This window comes from Pseudorca crassidens, chromosome 19 (assembly GCF_039906515.1).
Source record: "Pseudorca crassidens isolate mPseCra1 chromosome 19, mPseCra1.hap1, whole genome shotgun sequence".
NCBI classification, from domain to species: Eukaryota; Metazoa; Chordata; class Mammalia; order Artiodactyla; family Delphinidae; genus Pseudorca; species Pseudorca crassidens.
In genome coordinates, this window is record NC_090314.1 from 45,821,198 (window position 1) to 45,837,584 (window position 16,387).

The window sequence follows — 16,387 nt, forward strand, 5'->3', positions numbered from 1 at the left end:
CTCCACCGTGTTTCTTAAGCTGGCGGTTCCGACTTGTTATGCGGGGCGGGGCGCAAGTCCTGTGATCCAGTCTTTGTGTTTCACGTGTAAAGGGCTCCTTCTGTCGCCTGCTCTGCGCCGGAGAGGGGAAAACTCCTGGCCCTGGATCGTGACTGGTTTTTCAAGTGGAGGCGCGGAGCACTAACGTCGCCCCCGCACCGCGGAAGAGAGAGGAGGCAGAGAGAAACTTCAGGGGTGTAGGATCTTCTCCTACCCTGGCCCAGTTGCCCACCGTGCGGTAGGCTCTGCCGCCCTACGCCAGATGGAGGCAAGTACGCGTTCCTCGTATGTGACCGCAACGTCGGTGTTCGGGCCTAGAAACAGGCGCTGTGTGGAGAGGCAGTACTTTTAATACCTTCGTTTTGGGAAGACCCACCTCCTCATGTGAAATGGGTCGTTTAATCCCACCGGTGCAGACGGGGGCCAGGTACATCAAAAACCGCTTTTACAGGGGTCACGGAAAACAAAAAGGTGACTGGAAGCGCGAGAAAAACAGCCCCGAACCCCCTTTCCTCCTCCTTAAGTGCCTTGTTTTTTTCCTTCCCCTCTGCGGGGGAAACCGCTCTCTAACACCCCAGAGCTGTGCCATTGTTGCGGAGCGCGCGCGCCTTTCCGGCTCGCCCAGCACCGCGGTAGGCACCGGTCTCGTTCCAACTGCAGCTCCAAAGGGGCGCCCTGGGGCCTAAATTAGAGCTCCCCTGCTACAGCCGGTGGTGGTCCCCCGTCCTTCCAACCCACCCCTCCCCGCGCCGGACCACGTGCGTCTGAGCCCCACTCCGTCGCCCCGGGGGGGGGGGGGGGGAAGCTGAGGCTTCCATCGACAGGTTGGATCCACCCCTGGCCGTCCTCCGTTCCTGTCTCCGATCCGCAGTGTCGTAGGTCCCCGTACTACATGTACTAGCGCAAGGGATACAAGAGAACCGCTCCATGGATCTCCATCGAAGGCTGGCCACGTGGGCCAGGTCTTCGGTTTGTACACCCCGGTAGCGGGCGCTCTTCCCTCTCACGCGGCACGCGGCGAGACTCTTACCCGGCCCTGTGTCAGCAGAGTAAGTGCGACGCCCTTGCACTACTCGTACGCACGACGGTGGCCAATCAGAGCCTGGCTCCGCGGTGTGGTGGGCACACCAGTGGCAGGACGAGGCCCCGGCCGCAGCTCCGAAAAGCGCAGGCTGCTGGGTCTACAGGCCCACTCACCGTGCGGAGGAAAACGCTCGCTCTGCGGCACGCCGCCTCACCCAGCGAGGCTGGGGCGGCACAGGCCCCAGCCTGCCGCGTAACAACCAGCAGCGAAGCTGAAATGAAGCGGGGCGGAACCGCTTCTCCCGACGTCTCCACCCCCAACGCAGACCTGCTTGATGCTTGCGGAGCAACCGCTTGCTTACCGTGTTAAAATCTTTGTGGTTCCGGACGGCCGCTAGGCAAATACTGACGGTAACCGTCCGCACGCCACGAAAAGATGCGTAGGAGCGGGCAAAGTAGCAAAACCCAGCAACCAACCACCCGTGACAACAAAAAAAACATGCGGAAACGCGAACGCAGTGACCAACACGTGGACGCTGGACATACACGTCACAGTAGCGCGAAGCGCCAGCTACGCATCAGCCCCGTCTTTCTTCTTTTTCCATAACTTAGTTTCTCCCCAGAGGGAGGTGCACCGTTCCTGGAAGTACTGCAATACCAGGTCGATGCGTGGAGTGGACGGAGCAAGCTCCTATTCCAACTCCCTGCTCCAAAAATCCATTTAATATATTGTCCTCGGATAGAGGACGTATCAGATATTAAACTGATAAGAACAGATACTACACTTGATCTTAGCCAAAAGGCCGAGAAGCGATACCGTTGCCACCGCCTTCGCCAGCACACCCCTCTTCTCCCTCGCCTTTCAGCTCACGGTGAGGAAACTCATCCTCAAACGAAAGCCCGCCCTCTTCCCTAGACTTCACGGCGTCCTATTGCCACAACTTGTAACACATACCTAGTTTGTCAGATCCTTTAAACTTATTGGGGGCTTTTAGGCTTTCTATTCTCCCATGCCTCCCCCGGACAAACTGCCAAGCAATTTGCATGCCCCGCCCACAAGCGCGCACGTTTCCTGCTCCCCGTGTGCGCCCTCTCGCGGTGGAACCGAAACAAGCGAGTACCCGGAAAGTTCTTTCCGCCTGCTTTGCCGGGAAACGCCCAGAGCGAGAGAGACGCACAGAGTTCTACCAGGTTTTGCTTTCCAGCATTTCTTTTGCTTCTCATTTTTTTCCCCCAAACATACAGCTACCTTGAAAGAGTCTTACAAGTGGACACCCACCCACCACCTAACGTCGTCTTACTGTTGTACGGACGCATACGCACATGCGTTGGCTATGTTTAAGTTCTAAGGTCAATTTTTAATAACGTCGTTTCCCACAGTCCTTTATTTTCCCTTCTATCAGTTATTCACAAAAAGACTTAAATATAAGGAAAAACAAGACGAAACAAAGCAGGTCCTTCTTGTGTCAGGGCCTACTGGGTCCCGGAGAGCAAATGTGCCTATTTTTCCCTGGATACTGAGAGATAAGGGGAGCCCCATCAGCCTGGCTGTGTTTTTTGCCACCTACGGTCAGTTCAGTGTCACAGGTGCAGCCCAGAGTGGTTAGGAGGTGGAGGTTGGCCGCGTGAGTCTCACAGCGCGGGCACGGGGCGAGGCAGCCGAGGGGGGGTGGGGGAATCTTCGTGCGGGGGAAGTTGTCTGGATGAGGGGTGGGGGTGAAGGGACGCTGAAAGGTGTGCCGACAAAACAATGAATCAATAGTCAATCTAAGAAGGAAACGGGAAATTTTCTTCGAGCCCACCTGAGGGTTATAACCGGGGAGACGGTCTTTCCGAAAGCTCTGAGGACCGTTGCGAAGAGGTAATGTACTTTTCTCCCCCGCCCCACCCCCGGGCCGCGTGGCTTGCGGGATTGTGGGATTTGGGATCTTAGTTCCCCCACCAGGGATTGAACCCGGGCCCTCCGCGGTGAGAGCGTCGAGTCTTACCCACTGGACCGCCAGGGAAGTCCCACGTGATACTTTCTGTTTTTAATTGAAGTATAGTTGATTTACAATGTTTCAGGTGTACAGCAAATTGATTCAGATATATTTATTTGCTTTTTATTATATATTCTTCAGATATATAATATATATTCCTTTTCAGATATACATACACGCTGCATATATTATATAGTATCATATAGTCTTTTCAGATTCTTTTCCATTATAGGTTACTACAAGATATTGAATATAGTTCCCTGTGTTATACGGGAGGTCCTTGTTGTTTCACTCTTTTATGTATAGCAGTGTGTATCTCTTAATACCGAATTCCAAATTTATCCCTCTCCTCCTCACTTTCCCCTTTGGTAACCATAAGTATATGTGATTTTAGGGAAGGGGTAAGTGCAATCAAGCACACATCTTGGTAAAAGGCTACAGCTACTCAGAAGGAACAGATACCTTAGGTAAGGGTTTTAGTGCTTTTCTAAGTCTGGGAAGCATGCAAGAAACTGGGTGCATAAAATTTTCTCTTGCAGATATCTAACTCTCTGAGGTCTGGTTCTGTCAGTTTCCTCCTCATCCTGATCTCCACCCTGAATCCCTTTCGGGGTGGATGGGAGGTAGGTCAGCAACTATAGAGACGAATGACTTGATCCTTGTAGAACTGGATGGTGGGTAATTCTTTATTTTACAGTTCCTTCCCTTTCGGTCTTAATTTCCACCAGGGCCAAGGGGGCATTTCGTAACCAAGCTGTGCCACTCGCTAAGAATGCTCGTTCCCAGGTCAGGTGAGGGTTTCGTTGATAGGCCACTCAATGTGCTATTGGTGGACTAGGCCCTGTTAACAATAACCAAAAGCCTCTGGACTGCCTGTCTTACTAGCCTGTTATGGTCCAGGAAACAGTGCCCTCTTGTTGCTCCTTCCCTCATCTAGAGGTACACTATCGCATTCATTGCTCTTATAGAACTGGGTATTCGATCTATCATTGCAAGTCCCCAAGTCATCGTTATTTCTGATCTCAGATGGCCGCCAGGGAAGTCCCAAAACAAGAAAAATTTAAACAAAGCTTTTTTCCTCTGTTCATTTGTGACTCCTCCCTCCCCTCACTCACTCGCCTGGTCTAACCCTAAATCTAGTCTTTTCTTAAATTTTTAAATTATTTTATTTTATTTTAGGCTGCATTGGGTCTTTGTTGCTGTGTGGGGGCTTTCTCTAGTTGCAGTGACTTGTTGCGGAGCACGGGCTCTAGGCACGTGGGCTTCAGTAGTTGTGATACATGGGCTCAGTAGTTGCGGCTGGCAGGCTCTAGAGTGCAGGCTCAGTAGTTGTGGCGCACGGGCTTAGTTGCTCCGCGGCATGTGGGATCTTCCCGGACCAGGGCTCGAACCCATGTCCCCTGCATTGGCAGGCAGATTCTTAACCACCGCGCCACCAGGGAAGGGAAGGGAAGGGAAGCCCCCTAGATCTAGTCTTTACTAAGTGCTTTAACCCCTCTGCTTCTAGCATCACACTCTCCAATCACCTTCCTCCTTCCCTCCCCCTCCCTCCCCCCTCTCCCTCCCCCTCTCCGTCCCTCAGCTACCCTTTGGTACCTGCCACCTGATGAAATAAAATTCATATTTTAAGGCAAGGAAAAATTTTTTTAATATTTATTTATTTTGGCTGCACTGGGTCTTAGTTGCAGCACTCAGGATCTTTGTTGCAGCATGTGGACTTCTTAGTTGCGGCATGCATGTGGGATCTAGTTCCCTGACCAGGAATTGAACCCAGCCCCCTGCATTGGGAGCAGGATCCTTAACCACTGGACCACCAGGGAAGTCCCTGCAGCAATTGTTATCTTTGAGGGAAATGATTAATTGGCATTTTACATAAAGTTCACCGAGGGTGTGTGCACATACAAGGTGAGTGGTGGGTTATCCTTGTAAGGTCCGTTGGCCCGGGTGAAAGGAGGCCCGGGGGATAAGAGAAAACATCGACCAGTATGAGGAAGGAGAGGCATCGGTACATAACGATCTCACCTGTTATGGGAATCAACAAGAGACTCTAACTTCCTGCCCAGAAAACAATGGGGCTGACGGGAAAGGAAAATGGGCTTACGCCCCACCAACAGACCAACCAACACCTGGCCCTCACCAAATAAGGAATTTGCTGTATCCTCACCAAATAAGGAATTACCCTGTATAGCAAACCACCCCCTCCCCTTGCAAGCCGCCTTCTGCTTTTACCCCAATAAAAATCCCCCTCATCCAGTACTGGACGCGACTTCTCTGGCCCCTTTCTCTCGGACCAGTGAACCTCGCCCGGGAGCGCTCCCTAATAAAGCTCACTTGTAGCTTTCCTCTGTTTCGCGGTGCCGTTTGTTAAGATCCGACCTTACAGTCCTGACCCCTGAAATGATAGAGGAAGGAATGTTATCTTCTAAGGAGTTATCTGGCTAGTGCCAGAACGACAAAAAAAATATGGATCTTTATGGTCCAGGAGGTATTTCTGCTCTCAGGGAGGTCTGTTCGTGCATAACATAGGTGCGCAATGCACACTAGAGGGGAGGGAGGAGTCACAAATGAACAGAGGAAAAAAGCTTTGTTTAAATTTTTCTTGTTTTGGGACTTCCCTGGCGGCCATCTGAGATCAGAAATAACGATGACTTGGGGACTTGCAATGATAGATCGAATACCCAGTTCTATAAGAGCAATGAATGCGATAGTGTACCTCTAGATGAGGGAAGGAGCAACAAGAGGGCACTGTTTCCTGGACCATAACAGGCTAGTAAGACAGGCAGTCCAGAGGCTTTTGGTTATTGTTAACAGGGCCTAGTCCACCAATAGCACATTGAGTGGCCTATCAACGAAACCCTCACCTGACCTGGGAACGAGCATTCTTAGCGAGTGGCACAGCTTGGTTACGAAATGCCCCCTTGGCCCTGGTGGAAATTAAGACCGAAAGGGAAGGAACTGTAAAATAAAGAATTACCCACCATCCAGTTCTACAAGGATCAAGTCATTCGTCTCTATAGTTGCTGACCTACCTCCCATCCACCCCGAAAGGGATTCAGGGTGGAGATCAGGATGAGGAGGAAACTGACAGAACCAGACCTCAGAGAGTTAGATATCTGCAAGAGAAAATTTTATGCACCCAGTTTCTTGCATGCTTCCCAGACTTAGAAAAGCACTAAAACCCTTACCTAAGGTATCTGTTCCTTCTGAGTAGCTGTAGCCTTTTACCAAGATGTGTGCTTGATTGCACTTACCCCTTCCCTAAAATCACATATACTTATGGTTACCAAAGGGGAAAGTGAGGAGGAGAGGGATAAATTTGGAATTCGGTATTAAGAGATACACACTGCTATACATAAAAGAGTGAAACAACAAGGACCTCCCGTATAACACAGGGAACTATATTCAATATCTTGTAGTAACCTATAATGGAAAAGAATCTGAAAAGACTATATGATACTATATAATATATGCAGCGTGTATGTATATCTGAAAAGGAATATATATTATATATCTGAAGAATATATAATAAAAAGCAAATAAATATATCTGAATCAATTTGCTGTACACCTGAAACATTGTAAATCAACTATACTTCAATTAAAAACAGAAAGTATCACGTGGGACTTCCCTGGCGGTCCAGTGGGTAAGACTCGACGCTCTCACCGCGGAGGGCCCGGGTTCAATCCCTGGTGGGGGAACTAAGATCCCAAATCCCACAATCCCGCAAGCCACGCGGCCCGGGGGTGGGGCGGGGGAGAAAAGTACATTACCTCTTCGCAACGGTCCTCAGAGCTTTCGGAAAGACCGTCTCCCCGGTTATAACCCTCAGGTGGGCTCGAAGAAAATTTCCCGTTTCCTTCTTAGATTGACTATTGATTCATTGTTTTGTCGGCACACCTTTCAGCGTCCCTTCACCCCCACCCCTCATCCAGACAACTTCCCCCGCACGAAGATTCCCCCACCCCCCCTCGGCTGCCTCGCCCCGTGCCCGCGCTGTGAGACTCACGCGGCCAACCTCCACCTCCTAACCACTCTGGGCTGCACCTGTGACACTGAACTGACCGTAGGTGGCAAAAAACACAGCCAGGCTGATGGGGCTCCCCTTATCTCTCAGTATCCAGGGAAAAATAGGCACATTTGCTCTCCGGGACCCAGTAGGCCCTGACACAAGAAGGACCTGCTTTGTTTCGTCTTGTTTTTCCTTATATTTAAGTCTTTTTGTGAATAACTGATAGAAGGGAAAATAAAGGACTGTGGGAAACGACGTTATTAAAAATTGACCTTAGAACTTAAACATAGCCAACGCATGTGCGTATGCGTCCGTACAACAGTAAGACGACGTTAGGTGGTGGGTGGGTGTCCACTTGTAAGACTCTTTCAAGGTAGCTGTATGTTTGGGGGAAAAAAATGAGAAGCAAAAGAAATGCTGGAAAGCAAAACCTGGTAGAACTCTGTGCGTCTCTCTCGCTCTGGGCGTTTCCCGGCAAAGCAGGCGGAAAGAACTTTCCGGGTACTCGCTTGTTTCGGTTCCACCGCGAGAGGGCGCACACGGGGAGCAGGAAACGTGCGCGCTTGTGGGCGGGGCATGCAAATTGCTTGGCAGTTTGTCCGGGGGAGGCATGGGAGAATAGAAAGCCTAAAAGCCCCCAATAAGTTTAAAGGATCTGACAAACTAGGTATGTGTTACAAGTTGTGGCAATAGGACGCCGTGAAGTCTAGGGAAGAGGGCGGGCTTTCGTTTGAGGATGAGTTTCCTCACCGTGAGCTGAAAGGCGAGGGAGAAGAGGGGTGTGCTGGCGAAGGCGGTGGCAACGGTATCGCTTCTCGGCCTTTTGGCTAAGATCAAGTGTAGTATCTGTTCTTATCAGTTTAATATCTGATACGTCCTCTATCCGAGGACAATATATTAAATGGATTTTTGGAGCAGGGAGTTGGAATAGGAGCTTGCTCCGTCCACTCCACGCATCGACCTGGTATTGCAGTACTTCCAGGAACGGTGCACCTCCCTCTGGGGAGAAACTAAGTTATGGAAAAAGAAGAAAGACGGGGCTGATGCGTAGCTGGCGCTTCGCGCTACTGTGACGTGTATGTCCAGCGTCCACGTGTTGGTCACTGCGTTCGCGTTTCCGCATGTTTTTTTTGTTGTCACGGGTGGTTGGTTGCTGGGTTTTGCTACTTTGCCCGCTCCTACGCATCTTTTCGTGGCGTGCGGACGGTTACCGTCAGTATTTGCCTAGCGGCCGTCCGGAACCACAAAGATTTTAACACGGTAAGCAAGCGGTTGCTCCGCAAGCATCAAGCAGGTCTGCGTTGGGGGTGGAGACGTCGGGAGAAGCGGTTCCGCCCCGCTTCATTTCAGCTTCGCTGCTGGTTGTTACGCGGCAGGCTGGGGCCTGTGCCGCCCCAGCCTCGCTGGGTGAGGCGGCGTGCCGCAGAGCGAGCGTTTTCCTCCGCACGGTGAGTGGGCCTGTAGACCCAGCAGCCTGCGCTTTTCGGAGCTGCGGCCGGGGCCTCGTCCTGCCACTGGTGTGCCCACCACACCGCGGAGCCAGGCTCTGATTGGCCACCGTCGTGCGTACGAGTAGTGCAAGGGCGTCGCACTTACTCTGCTGACACAGGGCCGGGTAAGAGTCTCGCCGCGTGCCGCGTGAGAGGGAAGAGCGCCCGCTACCGGGGTGTACAAACCGAAGACCTGGCCCACGTGGCCAGCCTTCGATGGAGATCCATGGAGCGGTTCTCTTGTATCCCTTGCGCTAGTACATGTAGTACGGGGACCTACGACACTGCGGATCGGAGACAGGAACGGAGGACGGCCAGGGGTGGATCCAACCTGTCGATGGAAGCCTCAGCTTCCCCCCCCCCCCCCCCGGGGCGACGGAGTGGGGCTCAGACGCACGTGGTCCGGCGCGGGGAGGGGTGGGTTGGAAGGACGGGGGACCACCACCGGCTGTAGCAGGGGAGCTCTAATTTAGGCCCCAGGGCGCCCCTTTGGAGCTGCAGTTGGAACGAGACCGGTGCCTACCGCGGTGCTGGGCGAGCCGGAAAGGCGCGCGCGCTCCGCAACAATGGCACAGCTCTGGGGTGTTAGAGAGCGGTTTCCCCCGCAGAGGGGAAGGAAAAAAACAAGGCACTTAAGGAGGAGGAAAGGGGGTTCGGGGCTGTTTTTCTCGCGCTTCCAGTCACCTTTTTGTTTTCCGTGACCCCTGTAAAAGCGGTTTTTGATGTACCTGGCCCCCGTCTGCACCGGTGGGATTAAACGACCCATTTCACATGAGGAGGTGGGTCTTCCCAAAACGAAGGTATTAAAAGTACTGCCTCTCCACACAGCGCCTGTTTCTAGGCCCGAACACCGACGTTGCGGTCACATACGAGGAACGCGTACTTGCCTCCATCTGGCGTAGGGCGGCAGAGCCTACCGCACGGTGGGCAACTGGGCCAGGGTAGGAGAAGATCCTACACCCCTGAAGTTTCTCTCTGCCTCCTCTCTCTTCCGCGGTGCGGGGGCGACGTTAGTGCTCCGCGCCTCCACTTGAAAAACCAGTCACGATCCAGGGCCAGGAGTTTTCCCCTCTCCGGCGCAGAGCAGGCGACAGAAGGAGCCCTTTACACGTGAAACACAAAGACTGGATCACAGGACTTGCGCCCCGCCCCGCATAACAAGTCGGAACCGCCAGCTTAAGAAACACGGTGGAGGGCGGGTGGAAGCGGGCCTTCGAAGAATTGCAGGAACCCAGCTGGTGTCACAAACCAAAGCTCACACAGCCTCCCCCGCCACTGCACGGGAACGGACAACACACGCGCTACGGTAATCCAGAAAACGGCATCTTCTTTTTTCAACCAGTGGTTTAGTCCCCGTGAGGGGAGGTGCACCGTTCCCGGAGATACTGCAATACCAGGTCGATGCGTGGAGCGGACGGAGCAAGCTCCTATTCCGACTCCTAGCTCCAAAAATCCATTTAATATATTGTCCTCGGATAGAGGACGTATCAGATATTAAACTGATAAGAACAGATACTACACTTGATCTTAGCCAAAAGGCCGAGAAGCGATACCACCTCTCCGCCTCTGGCCGTTGCCCTCTTCCCTTCATCCCTATTCAAGCCACGGTGAGCGCCCTCATCCTCACGCCTCGTCTGCCTCCTTTTGCCTCGTCCACAGTGCTAGCACTAGACTCCTGTGCAGACTTTCTGTTCTCTACCTTTGTGAGGAGAAAGTCTGTGTACTTGATTGTCCCGTCCTTCCCGCGCCGAACAGCCGTTTCTAATCTGCATGCTCCGCCTTCTGTCGCCCGGGGACGCGCGGCTGCCGCGGGCGGACTCCACCCTCCGGACCGGCTCCTCGCACCCGGAGCCCAGGCCAGACCCGGAGCCCGCCTCCTGGCCTCCTGGCCGGTGCACGTCCCGCCGCAGACCAGAGACAGGGGCGGCAGCCGGAGAATGCGAGGGGAGCGCTGACACGGTAGCAGCTGTCACGGTTCGAGCCCCAGCAATCAAGAACTTGCCTTTTGTCCACCGCTCTTCCCCCCCCACACGCACGGCACATTCAACAACCGTTCAATGAGTAAGAGTGCCTCCTCCACGCTTAGCCAGTGCCCGACACACGCCATGATTAAAGGCGGCTCTTCAGCCGCCACCGCCACCACCACCACCACCACCACACCACCACCACCACACCCCCTCGCCCCTCCTTGCTCGGGGCCGGTCTGCTCGCGTCGGTGTTCTCCCGCCCGGCTTCTGCCCGACGGTTCGGGTCCCCTGGGGGGACGGGTCGTCCTGAGAAGGGATGCCCTGGGTGACAGTCGTTGGAATGCAACAGTGCCCGTCGCAAATCAGTAACTTAGCATCTCCGTTTTCGCAGCGTGATTCACTTCCGCGGAGTTTGCTCAAATCGACGTGCACGGACTGAAGGGCCTGCGAATCGCGCCCGGCCCCCGTGCACGGCGCTCTGCGGAGGCCGGTCGCGTGCCCTTGTGCCCTCACGGTGGTGCAGGGCCGTCGCGGTCCCAGCCATCTTCACTGAAACGGAGCCTTGAAGCTCGGGAGATCACGGACGGTGACCGGAAGAGCACGGCAGGCGTTCCCCGGCACCGCCTCTTGCCCCAGCCTCGCCAACAACCCCACGTGGCATCAAACCTGCGAATGCTTTTTTGGTGCGGGGTGGGGAAAGGGGGGAGGGGTCGATCTCACAGGTGAAAATGGTACCTCGGCGTAGTTTGGATTTGCAGTTTTCTAATCTTGGGTAAATAAGGTTGAGCGTCCTCTCCTGTTGCAGAGACGCCTTTATTTTCTCTCCGTGAACTAACTCCTTGTTGGGGGTCTTCGGCCCTTTTCCTCCTGGATTCTCGGTTGGGCTTTATCCTAAGGGCGTGGATCTGCAATTTACACATTCAGGGGACTGGCGCTTTGTCTGTAATGGAAGCGGTGAACATTTTCTCCTGTTGGAGATCTGGCTTTGGCTTTACTTAAGGCGATGATTCCATTGCTTAAAGGTTTCATGGAAAGTTCTTTTTATATCATCATATTTATCAATTTTAAAAATATTCAGATTTTGAGTCGAAAGGATTTATAAAATAATTTCCTAAATCTTCCTCTAGGTCTTCTTGTTCTTGTTCTTCTTCTTTTTAAATATCTATCTATCTATCTATCTATTTATTTATTTATTGTTGGCTGTGTTCGGTCTTCGTTGCTGCGTGCGGGCTTTCTCTAGTTGCGGCGAGCGGGGGCTACTCTTCGTTGCCGCGCGCGGACTTCTCATTGCGGTGGCTTCTCTTGTTGTGTAGGCGCGCGGGCTTCAGTAGTTGCGGCACTCGGGCCTAGTTGCTCCGCGGCATGTGGGATCTTCCCGGACCAGGGCTCGAACCCGTGTCCCCTGCATCGGCAGGCGGATTCTTAACCACGGCGCCACCAGGGAAGTCCCTCAATCCATATTTCTTGAATGAATAAACCCCAATGCATACTGTTCATTGGAATCTGATCTCGTGCTGCGGGGGGGATGCCTTGGTAGGAGAGGTGTATGTCGAATGCTTCTCCTAGCGCCCTCTTTGCCTTTCCACCCTCTACCCCTAGGTAATCCCGAGACTGGAAAGTTCAAGTAAAATGATCATCCACTGGATTAATCATGTTTTAAGTTTTTCTATAATTTACGATGCTTTGACGTCTTGAGGGCCTGCTGGCCTGGAAGAGACTGCCCCTCGCAGGACTAACTAATTCCTAGAAGTGCAACCTACTTGCTTTGGGAGCCTGCTGTTCACGTGCAAAGCAATCTTCCAACACCCGTATCTGCAACTGCCTCCTCTAGTTACTCTCACACTCCAGCTAGTATTTCCCCTGCCCTCTCTCACCCCAGGGCCCGGTACCTCACAACTAGAGAACAGCCCTGTAGCCCAAAGCTCACCGAATGCTATTCTAATGGTCCAATCCGAACCTTGCTCAAACTGGCCTACCTTGATGCCTCTGCCCATTCTCCCCACCCTCCCCTCCCCTCCCCTCCCCTCCCCAGGACGATAAAGGCCATATACTCTCCGCTCCTGCCTCCCAACCGAGCAGGCCAGGCCGAGTCCCTATGTGGCTCGCTGCAGGGTGTGGCGTGCCCTCTTCTCTTGGGAACTGTAAGTAATAAAACTCCTTTCAGTGGCACTGACCCCTCCTTGTCAGTCAGCTGTATACAGTACAACCAACACACGCACCTAAGTGAAAAGCCCATCACTTTTTTTTTTTTTTAATCTAAATTTATTTATTTTTGGCTGCGTTGGATCGTCGTTGCTGCTCGGGGCCTTGCTCTCGTTGCGGCGAGCGGGGGTTACTGTTCGTTGCGGTGCGCGGGCTTCTCATTGCGGTGGCTTCTCTTGTTGCGGGCTCTAGGCGTGCGGGCTGCAGTAGCTGCAGCACGCAGGCTCAGTAGTTGTGGCACACGGGCTTAGTTGCTCCGCGGCCTGTGGGATCTTCCTGGACCAGGGCTCGAACCCGTGTCCCCTGCACTGGCAGGCGGATTGTTAACCACTGGGCCACCAGAGAAGCCCGGAAAGCCCATCATTTAAACCTCCATTCCGGGTGGATCCTCGTGGCTCTCAGCGGGAGCTGCCCTCGCGCTCGGTCCTTTTCTGCCTGTAGATTTTTTTTTTTTTTCCTCCCCCGCGGTACGCGGGCCTCTCACTGTGGTGGCCCAGGAGCTCCGGATGCGCAGGCTCAGCGGCCATGGCTCACGGGCCCAGCCGCTCCACGGCATGTGGGATCTTCCCGGACCGGGGCACGAACCCGTGTCCCCCGCATCGGCAGGCGGACTCTCAACCACTGCGCCACCAGGGAAGCCCTGCCTGTGGATATCGACATCAGGAAACACTAAGACAGAAGTAATGCTGGAGGCACCAAAAGAAGTCGGGGGAAGTAGAGACGGAAGAACAGAAGACTCAAGCTACTGTTTTCTTTCTGCTTTGAGGGTGACGTGGAAACGGTCTGGGAGCCTCAAGACGAAGCTTGGATACCCTCTCCGCTCCTTTCCTAGTTTCCACAGACGGAGGAATGTGGGAGAGAGGCCCCCTGAGAAGACTGTGGGGCAGAAACTATGTCCTCCAGAGGACGCCACGTTTGAGCAAAAGCACAAAGCTGCACTTCGAGAGAAGGCAGAAAAGAGAAGAAATTCTTAGCGCAAGAACACGGGTTAAAATTGGGGGAAAATGAGAGAAAAATGGAGAAAGGGACGTTCAGTTACCTAACAGAAAGAGAGAGACGGCAAGGTGAATGCGAAAACAGCCAAAGCACACAGGGCAGTCACCTTGTGGTCGTGGGTCTTTCCGCCAACCAGTACGAAGACCCTCCCAACGCTGAAGAATGGGAAACTGTGAGAGAGCTCTCTCAGTCACAGCGGTTCTTTCCTCTACCCAACTGAACTTGCTCCTTTTTCTGCACATACAACCTATCCATACAAACAAATGTACAAGAAAAACAGACGCAAAAGATTTTAAAAACACTATCGAGAGGAGAAAAAAAAGCTCTGGTCCAGTCCAACACAAAAAGCTTCGCTAAAGGAGCGCACAGCGACACACGACACACGGCTCTTACTTTTTAAACCTCAATTATCTCCCCGGGAGGAGTGCACCAGTCCTGGAAATACTGCAATACCAGGTCGATGCGTGGAGCGGGCGGAGCAAGCTCCCACCCCGACTCCGGGATCCAAAAATCCGTTTAATATGATGTTCTCGGGTAGAGAACGTATCAGATATTAAACTGATAAGAACAGATACTACACTTGATCTTAGCCAAAAGGCCGAGAAGCGATACCCAACAGCCTGCCATCCCTGTCAGCGTCCTCCTCGCATCCATATTGGACTCAGTGTGACCCCTGTCACTGCTCACTCGAGGTCTCACTTCCTTTGCTTCGGTGACAGTACTGTGGGTGGCACCACACCACACTCTCGTGCAGAGTTTTTATTCTCTACATTGTAGAAGAGGAATTCTGGATCTGTTGTAGCTTCGCCGTTCTCGGGCTGGAGCGCCATTTTACATTTGCATGCCCCGCCCCCGCCCGCCCAAGGGGGCGTGGCTCCGGCGGGCTGACCTTATCCTCTGGGCTGCTGCGGGGGAGCTCCTCTTTGGCATCAATGCGAGCGGAGACAAAAGACCGAACCGTAGGGGATTCGGGGTGGGCGGCTAGAGGGGCCTGTGGGAGGAGCCGTTGGCTGAGAGTTTTCCTGAAGACGAGGTCGCAAGACACTTTCGCTGGAAACGTCCAGACTGCAATGTGTTAAATAGGCCTCCGCTTCGTAGGGTCGGATGGGGCGCTCATTCTGAGTCCGGGGAGCGGAAGGTCTAGAGTGGGGGCTTCCCAGGGCCGGTGGGGTAATCTCCCTGCCAGGCGGAAGGCGGATGGCCCACAGTGGGGAAGGGAGGAGGTGTGTGGACGCAGAGGGCCGGGCTGAGCAGCTGGAGGGATTCTCTCCAACTCAAGCGCCTGCGTCGGTCGGTGCTTCTACGAATGAACCCAGATCCCGGGCTTCCTACAGAAAGCTTCCTCTGCCTGAGACCTCCTTTCCCTCCACCTCCTCCTCACCTGTCTAATTCTTACGCAGAGCCTCTGGGCTCCGCTTCGGCTTCAGCTGCCCCAGCAAGCCTTCCTCATGGGCTCTTCCGCACCGCACCGCACCGCACCCCACCCCACCCCACCCCAGGATGATTGCGGCCCTCCTTTGTGTTTCATCCCACCCCAGACTTCGAGTCCACCATTCACCACTCGTTGGGGGCGGTCCTGTATCTCCGCCACTGAAATCTGAGATCCTTGAGGGCGGCGACCCTCATCAGCAAGCCCTTAACCTCTGTGTCCCAGCACTAGGCCAGGGCCCGGCCTGTAGGAGGTGCACAGTAAACGTTTGCTGAGTGAACAGAAGGTGTGCAAAACAGACTGAATCGGAGAAGCGCTTAGGAGGGTCCTGGCCCGATCCAGGGGTGAAGAGGGGAAGATCTGGCCTGGGGTGGCAGGACACCAGAGAGGAGAGTGACTGCCAGGGGCGCTCTGGGCATCAAGGCCCGTAAATAAATTAAGGCCTCTGGCAAAGTGGGGATGAAGTTTCGCAGCGGCAACGCTTCTCTGTGGCAAAGGCCGCAGGCTGCCCAGGCAGCGTAAACCTTTTCCATCCCCCTTCCTAACAGAGCTTCACTTTAGTTGGGGAGTTTCTATTTCTTTCACTGGATCTCAGAAGAGCTCTTAGAAGGTATCACTGATGCAGGACTGAAACCCAATGGGGCCGTTTCACCCTGCCGCAGGGAAAACCTGATGGCGGGTGCTGCCTGAGCCCTTCCCAGTGCCCGCCCCTCTGCCGAGCGCTCCGTGTGTATTAACTCATTTGATTCTCCCCGTAACTCCGCGGGGTGGGTATCAGTATTATTATCCGGGGCCAGGACTAGGTGAGGCCAGTGAGAAACTAGTCTTCGGGGCGGGCGGGCGAAACATTTAAGGGAGTGCCGCCCCGAAACGCTCTTCAGCAATCAAGATAAGGAATATTTTGATACAGTGCATCTTACCTGGATCCTAAGATAATCGAGAGATTTATTTTGATTACTGGGTTTTTGGTGCTCCCTGAAATTTTTTGGCCAAGGCAAGCGCCTCACTCGTTTCCCTCCACTCTCATCCCCATTCTGTTGACCTGCGCTGTCACAGCCACTAGCCACTCGCAGCTAGGGAGCGCTAGGAAGGTGGTTCCTCCTAATACATATGTGCTGTTAAGTGTGAAATACACACGGGATCGCAAAGGCTTGGTATTAAAAACTGTCAAATAGCTCCGCATTAATTACGTGTTGAAGTGGTGTTTCAGATATCTGTTTTTGTTTTTTGTTCTATTTTTGTGGCCGCGCCGC

General features: G+C 53.5%; 1 long non-coding RNA gene and 4 other non-coding genes across 5 annotated transcripts; 2 read left to right on the top strand and 3 right to left on the bottom strand.

Moving 5' to 3' along the window:
* Window positions 1–1,686: 1,686 nt before the first annotated feature.
* On the bottom strand, window positions 1,687–1,877 carry LOC137213675 (U2 spliceosomal RNA). The gene has a single exon (XR_010938303.1). It is a non-coding gene; the product is annotated as a U2 spliceosomal RNA (small nuclear RNA).
* A 5,756-nt stretch (window positions 1,878–7,633) lies between these two features.
* Window positions 7,634–11,627, top strand: LOC137212659 (uncharacterized). Its single transcript, XR_010937574.1, has 2 exons — window positions 7,634–8,310; window positions 9,369–11,627. It is a non-coding gene; the product is annotated as an uncharacterized lncRNA (long non-coding RNA).
* On the top strand, window positions 7,858–8,048 carry LOC137213676 (U2 spliceosomal RNA). The gene has a single exon (XR_010938304.1). It is a non-coding gene; the product is annotated as a U2 spliceosomal RNA (small nuclear RNA).
* Window positions 9,901–10,091, bottom strand: LOC137213678 (U2 spliceosomal RNA). Its single transcript, XR_010938306.1, has one exon. It is a non-coding gene; the product is annotated as a U2 spliceosomal RNA (small nuclear RNA).
* Window positions 11,628–14,124: 2,497 nt separating the features above from the next.
* On the bottom strand, window positions 14,125–14,315 carry LOC137213680 (U2 spliceosomal RNA). The gene has a single exon (XR_010938308.1). It is a non-coding gene; the product is annotated as a U2 spliceosomal RNA (small nuclear RNA).
* Window positions 14,316–16,387: the final 2,072 nt, after the last annotated feature.